Here is a 24,441-nt window from a genome sequence, read left to right as displayed (position 1 = left end):
CAGGAATATTTACAATTTTCTTCATTTAGGTTTTGAACACTTTTTAAGCTTATTCCTAAATATTTTATTTTTCTTATTGCTATTATAAATGGGGTTTTTTGCTTTATATTTTCTAACTGGTTATTTTCATGTATATGAAAGTTATTGATTTTTTATTTTTGCAATTATTAAAGTATTTTAAAATATAACTAATTTTATTGCTTGTAAGTATATAACCTCAGCATTTTTAGTGCTTCAGAGTTTACAAAGTATTTTTGCAATATATCTTTTAGTTAGTGCATATGATAACTTGATCTAGTAAAACAAAATGCCTCCTAATAGAATATATTGCTTCAATAAAATGACCTATAATTAGTTATTAATTGTATGCTGTAATGTAGTCATTATTTTTCTTAAATACTTCAAAATTATCTACTTCAATGGTAACAAATGTTTAATTTTCAAAACATAATAAAGAGGGCAAAGATAAGCTTCAGCCCAGATCTTGCCCAAATTTTCTCAAAGGTTCAAAATTATGAGCCTTTTAATAGTATGTGCTACACATGCCCAATAAATATTATCCTAGTGGTATCAAACATTCTTGCTTATTCTGTGGGCTGATGGAGCCAGAGGGAGGTGGACTTCCCTGCCCATCTTTCAGTTTCATTGCATTTGCTCCCAATGCCTTTCAGCAGGCTGACCCTTCTGTGCTAGCTGAATGTCTTTGATTTTATTGCTGTAATAGAAGACCTGAAACTGGATAACTTGAAAGGAAAGTAGTTGATTTAGCTCATGATTCTGGAGTCTGGAAAGTCCAAGATTGTGGGTCTATATCTGGTGAGGGCCTTGTGCTGCTTCATAGCATTGTGGAGAAGCAGGAAGGGGAGACAAAGTGTGCCAACCTGTTTTACAACCTGCTTTTTGAGAACGAACCAAGTTCCATGAGAACTGCTTTAATCTCTTCATGAGGGCAAAGCCCCCATGACCAAACACCGTCAACAAGGTCCCACCTCCCAACACTGCTATACTGAGGAACCATGGTTCTCACACATGAACTTTTGGAAAACACACTCAAACCATAGCACTGAACTATCAATATTTATTTGCAGAGAAAGTCCATAAAATCTGCAAATGCTACAAAACCTAGAAATCTTTTCACAAATTAAATGGTAGATATCGCTCCAGCCCTTGCATCCATTTAAAACACAGCAGTAAGTACACATGGAAGTTATTTATTTAGTTGTCAGACACCGTTTACTCTACAGGTGGATTTAGTGGCCACTTTGGAAGAACTCCTCACATACCCCTTTCCCCAAGGACCCCAAGACCACAGATCGAGTCCCCCTACACTGTATCATGCTCTCAGAAATGTTACCTACAACTTGTTACAACTATTCACAGACACATATGGCTGCAATATCACATTTTTCAACACGATTGGCTTCCTAAGCATAGCATAAATGCTTCTTTTTAAAATCTTATCTGATTTTATCTTACATGAAAGGTGGTGCGTTACCAGTTTTACTATGTTTTTTACTTTACTTGATGATTTCCTTAAGCTTATTCTCCTCTGTAGTCTATGTGGCCAGAAGAACGCCTAAGCATACTTTTCAAACTCTTCTTTAGGATTTTTTTAAGGTCTATATAAATTTTTAAGTATAGGAATCTCAACAGAGTAAAACCATTTTCTAGCTGACAAAATAAAATAAATCTAGATACTTCAAATTTGAAACCCATATGCCTGTAAGACATGAATTCCATCAAGATGATAAATTGCATGCTAATCATATCCATCTGTAGTACTTAGAGGGAGATAGTGAGCAGAAGGTTAGCACTAAATCTTTATTATAATTTGAAGAGATTTATTGAAGAACACATATCATACTCCTAGTAGTACATAACCACTGCACCAAAACAAACAAACAAAGAAACAAATTTCAAAGAATAAATGAATTCAAGAGAACATCATGGAATGCTTTGCTATATTCATTCATTTATTCATTCAGTGCATACTGAGCACCAGTCCTATACCAGACATCTAAGACCATGGTCTTAGATGTTGGGACACTGCAGTGAGCAATGTAGACACAGTGTTCCAGGAGCTTATAGTCTATATAAGACTATTCTTGCTGCATTGGCTCTAAAATATATAAAAAAGAACTCCTTCGTTTATAAGGCAGAGAATTTTGTCAATATCCAAGCACGTTTGAAAGAGACTTCCTCGTACATAAACTACTTCCTGTTGCTATGTGCAATGCTATGTTGGACAACTATTTTCAGGCCATTAGTTCTACAGTAAATAATTTCCTCTTTAAATTTAGTTTGTTTTGTAAAAGTTTTAAAAGAATTAATGTACAAGAAACAGCGAGGAACTAGCTTTTAAATGAATAAATATGGCTTGCAGCATTGTGAAGGAGCATGTGAGGAATGTTTGGCTCTGCAGAAGGCAGCAGGTCTTCTCCAGTCTCAGGGGTGAACATCCAAGTAGACTGAGTTGCATTATCTATTAGAATTTATCACTGCTCCTGTAGATGCAATAATCATGATGAAAAAGGATCCTTCACAGCACAGCTTCCTCCTCTCTGAAACAAGAAAGACTTGATTTGAACAAGATTGAGATAAATGAGTATCTAAAATCCCAGTCCTTCCTCACCTGCTAGAAGCTGAGAGAGCCTGATAGGACAATAAGAGGAGACAATTACAGCTCCTATTTCCCTGACACTCAGCCCACACCCAAAGCTGCCTATTGAAAGGAAAATCCTTCTCATCCAATGACATCATATAATCATATGTGAAACAATGGGAAGTGCTGAATAGAGACCTTTATACAATTATTCCAAGGTAATTTGACAGGCTAAAGAGACAGTATGTTTCCCAAGCTGTGTTTCCTACCCCTGATATGAAGATGTTGGAGTGACTTTATGATCTGGGTTCAACCAAGGCTCCAGTTTCACCTTGTCCCTCCCCACAGCAGACCAATGGCTTACTAAAGATTCTTTAGGTTACAACTACCAGAAACCAAACAAGCATTTCTACACAGAAGGGGCATTTATTAAAAGAATATTACCATATCTCCTGGAATCCAAGGAAGAGGAAAACTCCCCAGGCTCTGGAAGATCCAGGAACTTCCACAAAGGGAAGTTCCATTCCTCTGCTATGAACATGGCTCAGCTCCCAACAACCTTAGTTCTAAATTCCAAAATCGTAAGAAGAAAAATCCAAATGACCCAGTCAATATTTTCTTTCAGACTCAGGCAAGGCTGGTCCCTGCCCTGGGCTCCACACTTCAGAGGGCCCTGGATATGACAAAACCATGAAAAAAAAAATGTATTAAAAAACAGATGGGTCTCTTTATCACTGGGATTCTACATGTAGTTCTTGGTGCAACACAAGTGGTAATTCTAAATCCTCAGGGAAACATTTCTCTATGTATCTTGTCTTAGGATCTTGAGTACAAGACAAGGCAACCACATTTGGATTACATGAGACTTTCTGGATTGTGCTGCTGTGGATGTTTGAAGCAAACAGTGCTTTAGAGTGCAGGGGAGATTTGTGTAGCTCTTGCACATAGAGAAGAATAAAGGCAAATAAATTAACTTGTAAAATCCATGTTATCAGATACCATAAATAGAATAGATCCCCTTATAATGAAAGTCTGTTTCCCAATAGCGCTGAACATTGATTCTTTTATTTCTCTTCTTATTACCATTTGCAGCTCCAGAGGCACTTATGATTTTAGGGTGGCATTCATAATAGTTAACATGTAGCAGCTGAGAAACATTTTGGAATGTTAAGCAATTCAGATTGCTTTGAAATTTGTATATATATAGGTCTATAATATCACTTAAACATAGTATAGATTCTTTTAATTGTCAACTAGTTGGACATTAAATGGTAAAATTACAAACAGTATTGTTTTTATGAAACAACAAAATTTTATTAAAATTGTAAAAATTTTAAAATTCAGCTTGATTTGACTAATTTTGAATAAAATTATGAAACCCACCAATTACAATTTGTGTTTTACTGCTTAATTTTAAGAAATGATTTTAGGGCCAGGCATGTTGGCTCACGCCTATAATCCCAGCACTTTGGGAGGCCGAGGTGGGTGGATTACCTGAGGTCTGGAGCTTGAGACCAGCTTAACCAACATGGAGAAACCCTGTCTTTACTAAAACTACAAAATTTACTAAAAATACAAAATTAGCATGGTGGCGCATGCCTGTAATCCCAGCTACTAGGGAGGCTGAGGCAGAAGAATCGCTTGAACCTGGGAGTTGGAGGTTGCAGTGAGCTGAGATCATGCCACTGCACTCCAGCCTGGGTAACGAGAGTGAAACTCCATCTCAGAAAAAAAAAAAAAAAAAAGAAAAAGAAATGATTTTAAATATTTTAGAAGAAAACACTTCTTTTGGAAAACTACATTTAATTTTTAAAATTGTATATATATTCTAAGTTGTAATTTTGAATGAAAATGTAGTAAAAATACATTTAAGTTTTTAACCTTTTAGATCCTTAGGAATGACTACAAGTCAAAATCACAAAAGAAGTAGAAAATGTAAAAGTAACCCCAAAATAGAAAGAAGAAATAAAGAATCTTCAAAGAGGATGTTTTCTTAATTTTTTTAAACTCACAATTAAATTGAACAAATGTATGTTAAGCATAATCTACATAAGAGTTATGAATAAGATATTACAAATTCTATATATACTGAGGCTTTACTGACTGTTCAAAAAATGGAAATGTACAAAAAATTGTCCCATTAAATCCACAACTTGTATGCCTCTGATGAAATTCCTGCAACTAAGAAAACTCAATAATTCACATTTTAAAATATGAATATTTCCTATCAATTGAAAATTTAATTACTTATCAAAACAAAAAAGATTTGAAACGATATTTATATCAAAATCACAACCCAAAAACATCAAATGCAACTCGGCATTTCCCTTTAAAAGATGCAAAAAAAAAAAAAATGACATTCATGCATTATAAGTTGAATGAGAAAGACAAAATCTCTGGAACTTTACTCTTTATTAGATGATGATTCTAGAAAACAGTCCATGTGGACTTTTTGACAGTGTGAAAATGTTTCTTGCAAAATACACTCTGCTGCAAGTAAATGATTTTGATTTTTCATTGCCTGAACATTGCAGAAAATGTTATACTCCATTTTATATCAAAATTCTCTCAAATGGAGAGAAAAGTGTTAAAACTGACTTTTACGTTTTCACATCAAAAACAAAATACTATGTTACTACTGTCAAATGCTTCACAACTAATCTTCAAAATGAAGGTATTTGTTGCTAACCACACTTAGGATCTCAATCAAAGAACACAGATATATCAGTTGTGCATGTATACACAAACACAAAACAAAATGTACGATTACTAGAATATTTTTTAAAAAATTTAAACAGCAAAAATTGATAGCATTCTGTAAAGAAAGACATAGGATATTAGCATGATATATTTTTTAAATGTTATGTATTTCATATTTATCCCAAAGTTTTCATAGCACAAACAACAAACATTTTCAGAAAACAACAGGAATTTTTTAGTTTAAATAGAAATTATTGAGAAATGTTATACTATAATGTTTGAACATGTAAGCCCAATAAAAATAAAGAAACAAATGTCAAAGATCAGAAAGTTGTAGATGTGTGGTCTTATTTCTAAGATCTCTATTCTACTCCATTGAAAGGATTCCCTATTTAATAAACGGTGCTGGGAAAACTGGCAAGCCACATGCAGAAAATTGAAACTGGACCCCTTCCTTTCACCTCATACAAAACTCAACTCAAGATGAATTAAAGACTTAAATGTGAAATCTCAAAGTATAAAAATCCTAAAAGAAAATCTAGGCAATACCATTCAGCACATAGGCACAGTCAAATATTTCATGACAAAATCACCAAAAGCAATTGCAACAAAAGTGAAAATTGACAAATGGGACCCAATTAAACTAAGGAGCTTCTGCACAGCAACAGAAACTATCACCAGAGTGAACAGACATCCTACAGAATGGGAGAAAATTTTTGCAATCAGTCCATCTGACGAAAGTCTAATAGCCAGAATCTACAAGGAACTTAAACAAATTTACAAGAAAAAAACAAGCAGCCCCATTAAAAATTGAGCAAAAGACATGAACAGCCACTGCTCAAAAGAAGACATTTATGTGGTCAACAAACATATGCAAACAGCTCAACATCACTAATCATTAGAGAATGCAAATCAAAACCACCACAATGAGATACCATCTCAAGCCAGTCAGAATGGTGATTATTAAAAAGTCAAGGAACAGCAGGTGCTGGTGAGGCTGTGGAGAAATAGGAATGCTTTTATACTGTTGATGGGAATGTAAATTAGTTCAACCATTGTAGAAGACAGTGTGGTGATTCCTCAAAGACCTACAGAACCATAAATTACATTTGACTCAGCAATCCCATTACTGAGTATATACCCAAAGGAATATAAATCATTTTATTATAAAGATGCATGCATGCATATGTTCATTGCAGCATTATTCACAGTAGCAAAGACACGGAATCAACCCAAATGCCCATCAGTGATAGACTGGATACAGAAAATGTGGTGCATATACACCATGGAATACTATGCGGGCATAAAAGGAACAAGATCATGTCTTTGCAGGGATATGGATGGAGCTGGAAGCCATTATCCTCAGCAAACTAATAAGGGAAGAGAAAACCAAACACTGCATGTTCTCACTTATAAGTGGGAGCTGAACAATGAGAACATATGGACACAGGGAGGGGAACAACACACACTGGGGTCTGTCGGGGGAGCTGTGGGAGGGAGAGCATCAGGATAAACAGCTAATGCATGTGGGGCTTAACACCAAGGTGATGGGTTGATAGGTGCAGCAAACCACCATGGCACATGTTTACCCATGTAACAAACCTGCACAAACGTATGTAGCAAACGTCCTGCATATGTAGCCCAGAACTTAAAATTAAATTTGACTTAATTTTAAAAAGAAAGAAACCAATGATTACTATCTAAAAAGAACCCGAAATAAGATTTGAAAATTTTATGTGTAATAAAGTGAGAAAATAAATCATCCACAAAATAAAAATCTAAAAATGCTAAGTTCAACTGTATTGTACCAGAAACAAAATTCATATTGGAAAGTAACTTTTATTATTCAAATGTTTGAACCAACCCCCAAAAATTAAAATTTAAGAGTGTTTAATTTCTTTTATATATGTTGGTAAAAGCTTAGGTTTTGATTAAAATGAGGATATTTAAAAACACAATTTTCAGTGGTAGACATTAAACTGAAAGGTTATCTAGGCGGAGCTATGATAATGGCATCAACATAGTTGCTCTAAAAACGAATGTACAAGACAGAATTTAGGCTAAAATTTAAAAAGCATTCTTTGTACCATATAGTACATGATTTGGATTTGTCACATGAGACAAACCCTCCACTGTGTCAATAGTTCAACAGTGATGACATTTTGTGGAGCAATTCATTATTATATTAGATGTTTTCTGAATATGCTTATCAAATATAACTTTATCACTATACTCAGAAACACAATGAGGATGGCAACTAAATGCTGCTATAGCAATTAAATTTTATTTAAGTAAAATATATGAAATATACTAGAAGAAAGCAAAGTAGTAGAAAATCCCAAATTAAGAGAAAATTCATTATTTGACAGAAAATGAATTAATCTTGAATTTGGTTATTTCGTTTAAACTGATATCTGTTACTGGTTATGTTAGCAAAAGCTTACAACAAACTCAAATTACTTTTGGTTAACTTTTAAAAAATTGAAAGTCTAATAAAATGTTAGAAAAAATGAGCTTTTTTTTTTCCAAATTGAAAGAAACAGCAGGTGACATAACAAACAGGCATTCCAATAAAGAAAGGGGAAATAAGAATGTCTGCATATCTGTGAAGGAGAGGATTCATGTATCCATAATCTCTAAGGGAATTTCTATAGAGTTTATTTTCTGAACATATTATAGGTCCAGATATAGTCTTAAATAAAGAGAAATTTCAATACATTGAGTAATATTTTATTGCTATTTTCATTTTTATAATATTACAGCACTGAATTTTTGAAAGAAGAAAAACTTTAGAAGTATTGTATGGATATTGCTGTAAGAGACCATGAAAGTTTAGTAATAGTGACATATGCAATTAAAATAGCTTATAATAGATTCTATGATCATGGCAATTTATTATAGATAGCTCCCTGACAATGATTAAACATTGTATGTAAATTTCATTGTTCATTCTGAATATTAAGTATTGCTTTAAGAATTTTATTGACAATTTCCACTGCTGCCTCAGGAGAGTAAAGTTGACCCAAACTGAAAGGAAGAAGAACTGAGAGGTATAATGATTCAAAAAACATGGCTTAATTGGCCTTACTATTGACAGAATACAAATTTGGTGAAAATCTGAATCATAATGACATAATGATTAATTCAACTAAAATATTAATAGAAAGAAATAAAAATATATTTCATTAAACAAATAGATGATAGTTTATAAATGTACATGTCATTATTTTATTATTCATCCAAATATTGCTGGCCTATCAACTGGAAACTTTGACATGCATAATAAGAATTCAATTCCCGGGAGGCTGAGGCAGGTGGATCACAAAGTCAAGAGATAGAGACCATCCTAGCCAACATGGTGAAACCCTGTCTCTACTAAAAATACAAAAATCACCTGGGTGTGGTGGCATGTGCCTGTAATCCCAGCTACTCAGGAGGCTGAGACAAGAGAATCACTCAAACCCAGGAGGCAGAGGTTGCAGAGAGCTGAGATCATATCACTGCACTCCAGCCGGGTGACATAGCAAGACCCATCTCAAAAAAAAAAAAAAAAAAAGAATTCAATTCTATTGTCTTTCATATTTGGCCAACACTCAATTATATAAAAATTATAGCTTCATACACGTATATATTTAAAATATTGTTGTAAAGGGACATACCTGTTCTAATTTAATGTGACCAGTAAGAACAGTGTCACCCAATATAAGCACAGTTACCAGGGAATCAACTCAGTGTGCCTGGGAGCATTTTCCAAAGAAAATGCTATGAATCCCCACATGCCATTGAGACTTATCTATTATACTACTTCTCATGGTGTATCAGTTATTTTCTGTGTGCTGGTCCATTCCAACAGAGCACAAGCTCTTTAGGGGTAAGGACTATAACTTTTCATGTTCGTTTCTAATATCTAATTCAGACAGTCTTCTGCATAGAAAGTACTTAAACATTTATTAAATGAATCAATGAATTCACAAATAGATTAAATTTATGACAAATTCAGAGCTTCTAATACTCATATCACATATTAGCATTATCATATATAATATTCTATACTACATAATATTATAGAGTTCAGTATAATTTCTTTATATCTTAATGCATCAGAAAGAGCTTTACTAAGCCATTGTTACTGAAATTAAAAGAAATTCACATTCACATTCTTGCTAAATGTTAATGATACTCAAACCTAAAGAAGTCATGAATCAAGAGAGATATGATGGTTTCAGACTTGAATAATATTTTCCTAATTGAATTTTTTAATTATAAATATGTCAATGCTAAGTACAACCAATATAAACACAAAAGATCATAAAGTAAAAAATAAAAATCTCCTGCCCTCTCAATCATATAGTCCAAGAAGCGACTACATCTAACAGTTCGGTGGATTTCTATCCAGATATTTTTGATACCTTGAAAATATTATTTTCCACACACTCACAAAAGCCACAGGTAATTTTTTTTTCTATTCTTTTCTTTCTTTCTTTTTTTAACCCAAACTTGAATTGTAGTCTCTAGATTGTCTTGCAACTCGTTTTCATCACTTAAAAATATTATGCTGTAAACATCTTGCTAGACAGTTTTTACAATGTTCTTTTCAGGTTATTCAGACACTGGATAGCAAGAAATGTTTAGAGTTCATTTTCAACTTGTAATTATAAGTACTTAAGGAAAACAGGACTATATTATTTCAGTTGAACATCTCACCAAGCTCTTCTCACATTTATTTTCTTGATAATCTCTTGAAATGCTGGTTTGGTCTTGAAGTTCTTGATCATTGAAGCTCAAGTCTCACTGTGACATCACTTGGGAAGTCCAGGCTTATCCGGCTTATCCATGAACAGAAATTGCCCTGGGGATTTCAGATCTACCTCATTTGGAAAATTCAGAAAATTATGTAGAAATCACATCAAGAAACCTTTGATTTGAAAGTGAACTCATTTATTAACTTTTCTATACATTTTTAAAAAGGAAAGTGTGTATGTAGAAGCATTTTCTTTTTTAAAAAAAGTGCTGCAGGGCTGAAAATATCATTTTCACTTTCATTTAGTTGGGCAAAGAGTTAACCCCCAATAAACAAACTACCATGTAACCAAGTAAACATAAGATAGTCAATTTTACTTAGAAGTTGTTTTCAGTATTTTATTGGAGCTCAGCTGAAGGGGAAGCTAGACATTTGGCTAGCTACCTTCAAACTAACAATAAAGAAATCAACACATCTGTTCTATATCTGGCCAGGCTCTGTGGCCCCCTCAAAATTTGACACATTATTATGCTTCTCTGGGCTTCCGTTATGTCGTTTCTAAAACAAATGTGTTGGACGAAAAGATCTTACTGCTTTCTAAAATTGCAATTCAACCAAATGATGACTTCAACCAAAACTATAATTCTCTAGTAAGGATAATTTGGTCTATGTTTCCTCGCATTGAACTAATATACAGTTTTTTAAAATAATTTTTAAGGGAAATTATGAGATATGTCCCCTAATAATTTAGAAATATGATGTGATTACCCTCTCAGAATTAAGCTATGAAGTTAATTCAAAATGGACCAAGACAGAAAGATGAAAAGTTTGACTGAAAATATTAGCACATGTAAAGGAGGGATGTATCAAAAGAAAGTTTTTTGCCACCTCCGTCGTCCCCCATCTCTTCACCAGGGAAAATACGAAAGGGTGTAAGGAATAAGGGAGGCACAGAAGAGAGGGAAGGGTCAAAGTCAATGGGAGGTGAGTGTGGCTGCTGTCCTCACCTGGTGCTCTTAACTGCTGGAGACACCAATGATCTTGCTCACACGTACTGCTCACACGCTCAGCCAGCTAACTGCAAGAGCCATTCGCCATCCCCTGAGAAAGTAAACATTCCTCCAGTCATCCATCAGTTTAGAATAACAGACATGATAAAGCCAGCAACATTTATGGGAAACAATGTTTCTCCCAAGGACCACAGCTATAAAGTGTCACCCAACCTTCCTTCTTCTTTGAAGGATTACTGCCTTCTTACTCATGAAGAAACATGTTTATCTAATATCATAGACTATCAAAATGTCACGTTTGAAATAGTATTAGTAGGGATGAAATACTCCATTCTTGCCCGGAGGATCTCAGTCACCTTGACCCAGTGAAGCAGCCTCCATTTCCAAGTCAGTTGTAGAGCTTCAGATAAGGGGTGTCTAGACACTATATTCAACATCAATCTTGACTTTGTAGTTTTTAAGGAAACAGGGCCTGAAGTCCATGTGATGGTCTAGACTTGATATTGATCCTCTACTCACAGTCTTGTTTTGTTTTGAGCCTATCAAAGCACTGCTTCATTTAATGTTCACTTTAATTCCACCCTTCCTTCAAATTCTATAATAACTCAGCTTTTTCCTTCTTTGGAAGTGGTTCTATAAACTTAATTTTTCAGACTTCAGGTCTGTTCCTTTCGGTTCTAGGCTGATGGGCCTGATGGGCTAGGACATCTTGTAGATCTACCATAGTAGAGAATGCTCTGTGTGGTTATTATATATTTCTCATTATAAGTTAATTCCTTCAAATTTTAAAAAATGTTGATTCTTGCTTATAGTAGATCTGCCCCCAAGAGATAGACCCACTATTGGGAAACAAGAAAATCATTTAATTTTTAGCCCATCAGGTGTCAAAGCACTATATCTTTAAATAAGTAATGAATGAGCACTTGGTGGGCTTTAGAAGACAGCCCCAGAGACCACCTTGTGTGGGCAAGGATATATTCCTCTAACTTCTACACCTTCCAGAATGTTCTGTCATCTTTGATGACCATAACACTACATACTGATACTATTATGGCTCACTGAGCTGCAGAAATTTGGAAGAAATTTTGTCTGTGGAAATAATAAAATTGACACGAAAATTTGGAGGCAGAAAGTGTTTGTTTCATGATTTGGAGATCAATTTATTAAAAAAAAAGTTTTTAAACAGAAAAAGAAATTCACAAAGCATCCTCCCTAGGGTTTCTCTAAACACAGAGATTCCGTTGAGTATGTTTTTCCACACTGGCCTTTGTTTGGCGCTTTGTTTCTGTGGAGAGGCTGCAGGAACTGCTCTGGGGCTGAAATGGGTCCTGACTTCAAACTGAACAGCGTGTTCAATATTTTGTTTGAATATGATTCGCTACCAAAAAAGAAAGTTTGGAAATCACTGACGTAGCTCTGCTTTTATATCATCTATTATATAAGCAGAACACACTGATTTTAGAATCACAATAACTGTCAATGTTCCCAATTGCCCATGTGGGGAAAAAATGTTGTTCTCAAGAACTTTGGCTTTGAACGGGTGGTTGGGAGCGCACTGGGACTAGAGCATAGTTCCAACCTTTCTGGTTTACGTAAATTGGCATGAAGAAGATATCATGATGAAATTTAGTTTCTATCCAACAGAGGGCAGTCGTAAAACTGTTAGCTTGGAAGGGATGTGGCCCTGAAGGAGTGAGAACTGAGGATAGGCATGGTAAGTTTGGAAGCAGAAAATGAGCATAAATGTCATTTGGCTTTTTCTTTTTGCCTAGAATCAAATAGGCGCATTGTTTTGTTCAGTGCCCAGAGGTTCAATACCATTCTTTTCTTGCCTTTCACTCATCAGCTTAGCCACCCACCTATACTGCCTTCTTTTTCTGCTGGAAATAGGAGTTTTCTCTTTGAGATCCAAGTTAACAGCTGCCCAGAAGGCCCCAGAACTCTGATGAGCAATGAACCCTTGATGTGACTGCTCTCTCCCGGGCTTTGGGATGCATGTAAGGTTCTCTGGGAGACAGGATGGGAACTGTGCTGGCCCTTGCACTGGGTGTGAAGAGCACATCACTATTTACAACTTTGGGCTTCAGTTCAGTCCTGAAAGAAGCATTAAATTTGCAAATGGTAGTAAGCTCTGCCTAATGAAAGATGGCATCAATTAAACAGCGTTGTGTGTTTAACCTATATCTCCAAGAACACAAAAACAAAAATCACAGTAGAAACTTCTAACATTAATATCATGCATAAATATTTACTATGTAATATAACAAAGATATTTCCTTAAAAAGCACTAAAGAATTTTGAAATTAGGCATCATGTGCTCATTTTTCTATACATTACAATTTTTTTTTTTTTTTTTTTTGATAGTAGAATGAATGATGGCTGTGAAGAGGCAACTCAGTTGGGATTCTCAAATCCCCAGATTCCATGCCTGGCTCTGCTGTCGATGAGGGTGTGTTTCTTATCCTTACTGAGTCAGTTTCCCTCCAACTTGAAAATTTTAAGAATCTGTCACTATTGATTCTCGTGTCTTAAGTGTGGACTAAGCAGCTTAATCCAACACAGTTGTTGGAACTTCATGTTAATGTTAGAGTAGGGGTTAACAAACTAGACCCATGAGTCAAATTTAGTCTTTTGCCTGTTTTGGTAAATAAAATTTTATTAAAACAACCACACCTAGTCATTTATACATTGTCTAGAGCTGCTTTCTCAGTACTCAGTACGTTGGTACTGAGAAAGCTGCAGTTCCACAATACTGTGGAATAGTTGCAACGAGAGCTTGTGTCCCACAAAGCCTAAAATACTTATCCTTTGCAGAAAAAGTTTGCTCACTGCTGCTTTAGAGAAATTAAATGTGATTCTTTAAAGGAATCATCAACAACAAAGAACTTATTTCATCTCCCTACTAAAATATTATAGAAAAGGAAATCAAGAGAAAAAGAAGCATTGGGTCAACCAAAGGAGAACCCAGCTACAATCTTTACTGCCAGTTAAATATTGCTTCGTACGTTATTATTATCATTAGTAGTAGTAGTAGTAGTATTTGAGATGGAGTCTCACTTTGTCACCCAGGTTGGAGTGCAGTGGTGTATGATCTTGGCTCACTGTCACCTCCGCCTCCTGGGTTCAAGCAATTCTCCTGCCTCAGCCTCCTGAGTAGCTGGGGTTACAGGTGCACAGCACCAAGCCCTGCTAATTTTTGTATTTTTAGTAGAGATGGGGTTTCACCATGTTGGCCAGGCTGGTCTTGAGCTCCTGACCTCAGGTAATCTGCCCAGCTTAGCCTTCCAAAGTGCTGGGATTGCAGGTGTGAGCCACTGCAGTTGGCCACTTCATACATTATTAATTGAAAAAAGGATAAAGAAGTAAAATGTTTAATTTTTATTATTTCTTTTTCTCGAGATTAATCACACTTCTTTTAGGTTTGAACTAACGTTTGTAGGCAGAGAGTCAGTAGCTGCATAGAAGGGAAGCACGCATTCGGTTTTCATTTCATTATTACTGTGGCCCTTCCATGGATTCTGTCCCTGGTGCTACTTTCTGCAATCTCTCCAAATAGGAGTTACAATTCTAAGAACACATTAAGCCTTCTCCCAGTCATTGTATAAATTCAGGATATTCTTCTTTCATTTGTCTGAAAACACAATTTAAGCATCAGCTTCTTGGTTACCTGCCTCTAGACAAAACAGTACCTTGAGCCTACCAGAGACTACATATCTGCTGCACGTATCATGGGTTGTGACTTTTTTTTCTAAAGAGCAGATCTTCCACGGCAGGGCCAATGTCTCTGCAGTTTTCTTGCCCTTTCCCCAACGTCACAACATGAATGCTTGAGTTGCAGGTTCAAGACAGGAAAAATTGGACAGGTGGCGCCTTATCAATTCCCCTTTAATAGGAAATCCGAAAGCTTTCTCTGAAGCTTCCAGCAGGTTAAGCTTTCTTCTCATTGGCTAGACCTGTATCTCCTGGCTCCACCTAGTGGCTAGCATGTTTTCCTGGGGACATCCCTGCCCTAAAAAAATTGGGGTGTTGTTAGCACCTGAGAAATGAGACGAGGGATCGAGGGAAGGCAACTAGCAACATAGACCACAAGATTGTAGAACTCACCTTGGATAAAGTGAATCACATAGACAAACGTGGATATAAAAATAAATAAAAATAATTTTTTGGAGAGACGCAGTGGCTCATGCCTGTAATCCCAGCGCTTTGGGAGGCCAAGGCAGGTTGATAACAAGATCAAGAGATAGAGATCATCCTGGTCAAAATGGTGAAACCCCGTCTGTTTTAAAAACACAAAAATTAGCTGGGTGTTGTGGTGCAGGCCTGTAGTCCCAGCTGCTGGGGAGGCTGAGGCAGGAGAATCGCTGGAACCCGGGAGGCAGAGGTTACAGTGAGCCAAGATCGTGCCACTGCACTTCAGCCTGGAGACAGAGCGAGATACTGTCTCAAAATAATAATAATTATAATTTTTTTGTCCAGTCCTTTGGGAGGCCAGGGGTTTGAGAACAGCTTGGGCAACATATCAAGACACTATCTCCACAAAAAAAGTATATAAAAGTTAGCCAGGTGTGGTGGTGTGAGCCTGTAGTGCTAGCTACTTGGGAGGCTGAAGTGAGAGGATCACTTGAACCCAGGAGTTCAAGTCTTCAGTGAGCTATGATCGTACTGGTGCACTCCAGCCTGGGCAACAAAGTGAGACCCTGCCTCCAGTAATTTTTTATATTGTGTTTAATGTTATGGGAATTATTCACTAACCCAACAAATATGTGTTAAACACCCAAAATGTTATAGGTCTAAGGACTCTTCTCTGGACCCATTTTGATTCAAAATGATCTAACCTAAATCAAATAATGAAGGTATGTATATCTTAATATTCTTTACAGCATACCACATTGGTCAAAACCAGTCAATTCTTTTAACAGTTACGTTGAATGAAGGAAAACACATAGAAAAACAAAGATGTTGAGTAATGAAGTGGAAACAGAGCCCCACCCCACCCCCTACCAATTCACTAGATCAATTAATGACTGAAAAGGCTTTTCCTAAAATTTAAAAACAAATTGACTTGAGACTGAGATTAAGGGTTAAAAGGAAAGGCCCTTCTCCCTCTCAGTCTTTGGCGGTGAAACAAAGAGATCAGTTGGAATTTCACAGAATTAATGGGATATCTCTTGTTTTCTGATCACTAATGAATAACCTGGATGAAATAAAACTCTCTTCTTTGCCAAGGTGCTTTTTCTCCCTTTTGATGAATAATCATTTACCTACAGCAATGCAGACTTATTAGCACAGAAATGTTATTCATACTCAGAAAGAACAATGCATTAAAAATAGGAACAGAAAGAGGTGGACTAAGCAGATGGTATTCTGGACTTTGAGTTCCAGAGTAAAAATTTAATCCTCTATTGTCACAACCTCCAAGGGACTATCCAACTCCTTTTATTTCACTGGAATTCAATTGTATTGACTGTTTTCAAATACATGGGTAATTGACTGAGGATCAAAAATCTTTTGTGATATGTTGAAGACTTTTACCACAAAGTTTTTTTTCTAACATAATTCAATCTGCCCTGTTAGAGATTGGAATAGTCGAAAGACAGAAAATTCCCAAGGATTCCAGGATTCTGTGTTACACACTGTTGTCTGGATCTCTAGGTTTGGTTACCTTAACTGTTTAAAGTCTTTCCCAGGTACACTGTGAATGGAGCATAGAGGATTGTTTTCCACAACCCCCTGGTTAATCATACAGCATTGTTATCACTAGGGTTCTGGAAATCAGGTGGAGTTAGGAACCAGAACATTGCTGGGAGGTGGCAAGGCACCTGACAAGCCTTTAAAAACTACCAATGCCTGCCTCCTGACAGCTTAGTGAATGTGGTAAATTTCATCAGCTAAAAGAATAAGAATTTTTAATAAAATCATAAAGGTATTAACTAATTGAAACATAAAGTCTCCTTTTATGTATACAACTTCCTTCTATAACATACCTGGAAAGTAGTTAGGAAAACATTGAATACCAGCAATCATGGGGATGTAATTATTTCTCAAAATAACTTGTTTAATTTTCTAGCAAATTTAGTAGTTTGGAATATTATTTTTAAATTAATACATATCTATTTTCCTTTAATTCATGCAGTGTCCAAGTTCTGCCCTCTCAAAACAGGAAAAGTTAATCTTAGCTTCTACATCTCAGCCCTTCACTTGTTTAATGGCACACATACACCTTTCTTAAATAAATCCCGGATCTTTGCATAATCACTTTTTAGACAGCTGAGTTTCAAATCCCATCACTATCCTGGATGTATTTCTAAAGGAAAAGCTCCTCATGGTCAATATTTTATTTAAAGTAGTGGCCAGGATTCTGATTTAGTTGTTTTGGGTTGGGACTCAGAGACACTGGCAGTCGTCTAAGCTCCCCAGGTGATTCTAATTTGCAGCCAGGGCTGAGAATCCCTGAAGGTACGTGGCCCAACTCTGAACTTGGACCCTCTGGTGAGAGGTCCCTTGGAGACAGCTTCAAATGGGCAAATGAAATTACTACTTTCCTTGTTCTAGACACAAATTCTGGCAGGCAACCCAAGTCACACATGGGATGTTAGTGACAGTTAGATACACTCTGGCTCATATGGAGCTTAAGGTTAATCCAAACACTTAGATATTTGTCCTGTGAATTTCCATTAAGTTACACCTTCCTGGTTCTGTATATGCGAAGCTGATTTTTGACCCTAAGTCTAGAGTTTTTTGGTTTTTCCTTTTGTTTGGTTTTACTTATTGCCTTAATACAACTACACAACTTAATGCAACTTAATACAACTATATTAGTAGTTGTATCAAATAAAATAATAGCTGAGCATTAACCATGGCCTATGCATGGGGCTAAATGAATTGCCATATAATCCATTATTTTATTGAATCTCCACAGCAATCCTATGGGAATGATAATCTTATGATCCCCCATTTCACAGCTGAGAAAACTGAGACCTAGACAACAAATTAGATTGGGTCCATCACCCTAGTCTGTCAAAGCCCTTTGAGGATTCTATCACACTGGTATAAAATTTTTGTCTATATGTATATCCTCCTTCCTACCACAAATGTCAGCTTTTCATCAGCACCCACAGATGTGATCTCTGTACCATATAAATCTCTTTCAGATAGTTGTGAAAATGTGGAACAGGAGGGAGTCTCAGTGCTGAGTCTGACCATGAGAGACCTCCAACCAGCATCCTTTAACCTGCATGTTAGAGCTACATCAGTGCAAGTAACTCATACCCATCAACATGGGCATATTTTCCCCACTGTCTGCCAAATGTCATGGGACTCTAGGTCAACGCCATGCCAAATCTGTATTCACTGCTCTTACTTCTCCAGTAAACCCATCAACAAGGCAATGAGTACTGTCCAGATGGATGTGCTCTAATGAACCAGATGCTCTCTCCCAGAAATTACTATGTCTCCCCAGGGTCACCATGTCATTACATCACAGACTATCCTTTCAATACATTTCCCTAGAATTTTATCTAATACCAATATCAGTCTTGTTGATCTGCAGAGTCCAAATCAATATGTTATGTGCTTCCTTTTTCCTTTTTTGAGTATTTTTCTTGCTCTGTGTGCTACTAAAAGATCATTTTTAGCAGTTAAGAAACCACCTCTCTCTGTTTTCATTCTAATGTTTCTGAGCCACAGAGAACTGACTCCATTTGATAGGCTCCATTTAGTGATATATTTTCCAAAAATTCCCAACAAATCTTGGATTTCCATTGACTTACCTTTCTCTCTCTGAACAGCCTTCTCTACAGAAAATACTGAACTGGGGATGTTCTGCTTTCTTTCTGAAATCTGTCAACATTACCTCCCTTGCTCCAGGCAGTAGGCAAATTGCTTCCTTGTTCTTCTTGCTCAAATAAAACTTAAAACCCCCATTGTAATTTCCCTTCATATTTTCCTAATATTGAGTTTTGTATCCTTTTCAAGTCTTAGCTCATTCTGGGCGGTAGCCTTCCTGACACCTTAAGCTCATAATTGTATGCTAAGTAAAGATTTGAACCAAAACTATGAATACAAAGCTAAATAACGAGTCAGATATAAATTCCAACATCAAGATGAAATGTGTTATCTGTACAGTCTTTCTTCTTTTATGAAAAGGTGGACCACCTCCATACCAAATTCAAAATACCTTACTATGAAGTCACTCTTCTCAGAACTTTCTCAGAAAGTATGCAAGTATGCAAGTATCATCTTTCTTTGTTTTACGTGCAAAGAAACACATCCACCAAATTCTTCCAGAAGCTAGAGAGTGACCAGAGTCATGAGTCATCTGCATAGATTTTTCAGTTGAGGGCTCTTTGCAACCATCTCAGCTGATTCTCAGGCTGGAGGAGTCTCCAGCCACATCCAGCATCTGACTAAAACAGCACCTGTCTTTCTAACTGACATAATGAGAAAGAATTACAGGCAGAGCTGACAAGAATGATTCTGTTCTTCCAGGAGCTAAGGGCAACAACAAGAAACCTTATAGGCCACTGTGGTATAACAAAGACTCGGGAAAGCCTACTCATTGTACTGGAAAGTGTTTTATTCCAGAAAATTATATTACTATCACTTATGTTTCTGATGTCCTCTTATCACCAGCCAAACCCAGGAATTTGGGGATGGTGCTGTTGTAGGAATTTTTCCTTAGTTCAGTCCATGACCACAAAAAATTAGGCTGGCAGACAATTTGAGGAGGGCAGGGTTTTATTGGGTGAAAAGGAAAAAAACTCAGCAAAGCAAGAGAGGTTCCTATTAACAGGCCCCCATCTCAGATTGAATCCCCAGGTTACCACACCGGATGAGGAGAGGCCAGGCTCCCCTCCTGCAAACAGCGTGGACTTCCTGAAGCTCCATGCCAGTGCGCACTCCTCCTAGTGTGCAGACCAATTAGAGGTTTTCTGGGACCCCCTCCCATCTGGCTGTCTCATTCCCCCTCTGAAGAAGTACATCCAACTGCCTTTAAAATAAGGATAAGGTCAAAGACCAATCTTAACTGCTTCCTACTGACAAGGGACACTGTTTTGGGGAAAATGACCCTCAGAGCTCCCTCGGAGGCCTATCTAAGGGAGCCTGGCAGAAGGGGCCATTGTCTAAGGCTCCAGTTGCATGACTGTTTGGAGTTTGATGGACTGAAGGGGAGAAGAGAAAAACCGGATTATTAGAAAATATGTATCAAAATGAAACAAGGCAGGGGCCGGGGGGTGGGGTAAGGATAACTTAAAAATTCCGAGGCCTTTTACCTGTTTGCACAGGGAGTGGGAGGCCAAAAGCGCAACTGGTGAAAACAACTTTCCCCTTTTGCCGGCATGTTGGGTTTCTGGTTCCCTTCACCTGAACCCAGTCCTACGCCAGCCAGTTTGAGGTTTGGGAAATTAACTTTCCTCAGTTTGGAGAATGCATTTGAGGGGAGTGTCCCATAGTACAGAGACAAAATTACCCATCAGCGAGGAGAGGACAGAGGAGGAAAAAGGAAAAAAAAAAAGGCATTTTTTTCAAAGGAGTCCCAGGGATTCAGGATGCATTTGAAAGGGATACAGACTGAAGATGAATGGCTACCCATTTAGAAAGAACAGGGCAGGGGTCCCTGGTTCCCTTCTCTTCCTAGCAAACACCGGGGTACATGAGGGAGAAAAAGAAGAACATCCTCTTTCCCTTCTCCATCCTTGCGTCCCTGAGTCCCAGCAACCTTGGCAGGTGCCACCCATTGGTGCCAAAGCAGCTTGCCCCCGTGAAGCAGAGAAGGCCTAGAGAACAGGAATTATCCACTCTTACCTATATCTCTTTTCCCCCTACTGTCAGCAACCTTGGAGTTCACTAGATCCCTTTTATGCCATGGATACTAGCATGGTCCTTATCTGTGAAATGGGAGGCTTGGCTTAATCGGCAGGAATTAGCCATGCTCACCTGAACTGTGTCTTTTAACCTCTGTTATCATCTGCCTCGAGATCCCTTAGATCCAGTTTTCTTTCCTAGAGCTTTGACCTGAAGCATGGAATTGAGTTTGGGACAAAAATGTGCTTCAGGGAGCACTGCATGGACTCCTTATCATAAGCCAAATGCTAAGGTGAAGCTGTGTATTTGAATCCTCCTCCAACAAGGGAGAGAAAAGGATATTTTGTGACATACCCAGATAACTGGTGGCTATAGTTATGCCTGCTAGGATTTGCGTGCATAGTGCTTGGTTTTGTTAGCTCCCTTGGTCTTACTTTCCCAAAAAGGAAACCTCTGGATGAAGGGCACACTATTTATTCCCATTGCCTGGCAGGATTTGCAGGATAATTGCTCAGAACTAGAATATTGATCCATACTTTTACATTATCCATCCCCTTTTGTTCTTTCTGAGCTGTAGCCAGAGATTGCTGATTGGTTTACAGAAACAAGCAGGGTTAGTCTAAAATGTAAGCAAAAACTTAAAAACAACTAATTAGTTTATAAATTAATGACAAATTTATGATAAGTTTTGAAACATAATTTCTCTTTCTCCAGTCCTAATTTTTGTTAAAAAACAAATCATGGTAGGACAGAGTGGTTTGCAAAAATAAACTTTAGTTTTATATTTGGCCTGATTATTTGCATAAAGTGCAGCAAGAATAACTGTTTCTACATAGGCCTTTTAGATTGACTTTGATGAAATTCTGTTCCACAAGGAATCTCAGATGAGACCTATTAAAGCCGAACCTAGCCATGGTTTTATATTGTCAAACACCTGTGAGTTGGGTGATCTGCCCCTCTTAAGGTCCCAAGGTAAACTTGGAGCTCCTTGGCCTGTTAGAAAGTGACATTCTTTACTGACCACAGGCTAGGAATCCTGTACAGGGACTGTGCAGATAAGGATATGAGGACAGTTTTTCCTGTGGGGCTTTTATCAGCTCTGCAAGTTGAGCTTGACTCATGGTAAAACAACTGGTTTCTCCAATTGCATCCTGCTGCAAAAGAAAAATGGATTCGTATCACACTGACACAAACAACTATATTGCCATAAGTTAAGAATACTCACAGATAGTTCCTAAATTCTAGGGGAACCAGGCAGAGAGAGAGAGAGAGAGAGAGAGAGAGAGAGAGAGACAAATATGCTCCAAATTTTGTTCACAGGAGTATAGCTTACTCAGTTATTAAAGGCTGTAACTACTTGAAAATAAGTTTCCTTAACCCTGAAAAATAAAACAAGGTTCAGCAATATTCCAACAAAAGTTAAAAAGATTGCTTCAGTTTTCTGAGTTCAGTACATTTAGTTCTTGTTTTGCTTGATATTTGTGAACACTTCAGCTCTTCATGAGTCATCCTGCACATTTTTCCTTTATTCCAATGTTACAATCTCCAAAGTTATCAGAAACTTGTATTTGAGTGGACCTGTCAAAGTTCTATAGCTCATAATAAACCATCTTTTGGAAAGGATTAAAACAAGACAACAATTGTCTGTGAATATCAAAATGTCCAGGGTAGTTACAGTTAGAAACATAATTGACAAAGAAGTTTGGTTGTCTCTGTTATTTACAATAACTTAGCATAACAACCTTAACTATGATTGATAGCATATACTCAGGCATTAGAATTTTAGAAATCCCATATAATTTTGGAACATATATTAGCATTACTCAGAAAAATATAACCTAAAGAAGATTGAACATCATTTTGGCAATCCCATGTATCTAAACATGTCAAATAATCGTGTTTACCTCCTTTTCTGGACACTCCAGGGGCCCTCTGAAGTGTCTGAAAAGCCAGGTGTTGGGAAAGACAATTTTGAAACTGAAGTTTGGAAGGCTTGTTAAATAAGTTAGAGGGTTAAAACACTTGATGTTATAAAATAGAATCCATATCACCATAAATTATTTATTTTATTTTGCCAAAATGATGACTCAGAAATTTTAAGGAAGCAAAAACCTCTTATAACGCTTACAGATTTTACTGAAGAGCAGATTAGCACCTTAACAATACCTTGTTGTGCTTTAATTTCAAGGCTCAATTTACAGAAAAACCATGTAATACTTTTTGAATTTAGTCAATATGTTCATGCAGAGAACCTCTTCTGCAAGATTAATTTCCACAATCTTCCACCACTTGTTTGAACTTTTAGCTTTATCTTGTCTAGTTTAAAACAATCCTTTAACCCTAGGCAAAAATTTACATTAAAAATATAATGCCTTTTTATAATCTTTTACTAAAAACACGTTTTACTGTTCTCACACATCTTGCATGTAAATCTATTTCCAGTAGTTCTGATTACATGTTATAATGGTAACTCCTCTCCTAGCAATTTTTAACTTTAGTGTAAAACCTGGTAAGTTGTTTTAATTGTGTGCTAGATGCAGCCAAGATTTGACTTCTTCCAGCATAATGAAGGGTGTGGTTAGTTCCATATGTCCCCAGGCATTACTAATTGTGAAGCTGACTAATTGAAACTTTCTCAAAAACCAAAAAGGCAGTTTATAACGTTAAAACATTTAGCAACCCTAGTATCTAACCTGCATAATTTAGTCTAGGTATTTATATTTTGATGACGTCTGCATTTTACCAATAACCTTTAAGACTGTCTTATTTTTCAAAGATTAAAGTCACATGAACTGAAAGGTACCACAGCTTTTATCTTCCCTTAAAAAATACTTGATTCAAGTGCTTGTCTTCCTTTAGGCCAAATTAATTAGAGCTCTTCTTACAGACATCATATACACAACACATATATAGCTACACAGACAGGCAGAAGAAAACCCGGTCGCTGGGTGGAGCCCTTCAAGAAACAGGGTTAGGAAAACGTGCAGATATCAGACCAGAAAGGACTCATTCCTTAGGCAGGATTGCTAAACAATGCCTTGCCATGGGATTACAGGCCACACCCCAGGACATAAAACAAGATGGAGGCCTGCAGCAAAGTTTGTAATGCACCATACAGACATGCAAGGCACATCATATTAGCTACAGACTAAGACCAGCCTCACAAATCCTTTTTCACAATTAAAACTTTACAGATAATATAAACATAATTCATCCACATAAATAGGTGGACTAAATTATGATAATGATACTTATCATTCCTAGCCTAGTAAAATGTCTTCTAAAAAAAAAAAAAAAAACAACTCATTTAAAAGTTAACTGCTGAAGAACCTCTTATTCTTATGCACATAGTTCCTCCACCCTGGAAAGAAGCTTAATTGCTGCCTGATGGAGTTGGACTCCCTGGCTGGGGGAGTGGAAGACTCCATGGGCACGTGGCAGGGAATACCAGCCAGCTGCGTGGGACGCCTTGGGGTTTGGGCAGCTGCTGTGGCTCATTCCCATTCTGTGTGGCTGTTGGATAATGCACACACGCAGCAGACACAGCCATGCACCCCAGCCAGTAGAGAACGGGGAGCAGAGAG

At 37.0% G+C, this 24,441-nt stretch overlaps 1 long non-coding RNA gene across 1 annotated transcript; it reads right to left on the bottom strand.

The window, feature by feature from the left end:
* Window positions 1–1,165: 1,165 nt before the first annotated feature.
* LOC144340649 (uncharacterized) lies at window positions 1,166–18,949 on the bottom strand. The gene is made up of 4 exons (XR_013416893.1): window positions 18,823–18,949; window positions 11,051–11,144; window positions 3,047–3,275; window positions 1,166–2,561 (listed from the first exon to the last, which is right to left on the bottom strand). It is a non-coding gene; the product is annotated as an uncharacterized LOC144340649 (long non-coding RNA).
* Window positions 18,950–24,441: the final 5,492 nt, after the last annotated feature.

This window comes from Macaca mulatta, chromosome 4 (genome assembly GCF_049350105.2).
Source record: "Macaca mulatta isolate MMU2019108-1 chromosome 4, T2T-MMU8v2.0, whole genome shotgun sequence".
Lineage (NCBI taxonomy): Eukaryota > Metazoa > Chordata > Mammalia > Primates > Cercopithecidae > Macaca > Macaca mulatta.
The sequence above is the reverse complement of the archived record's forward strand: the minus strand, read 5'-3'. Positions and strand labels throughout refer to the sequence as shown.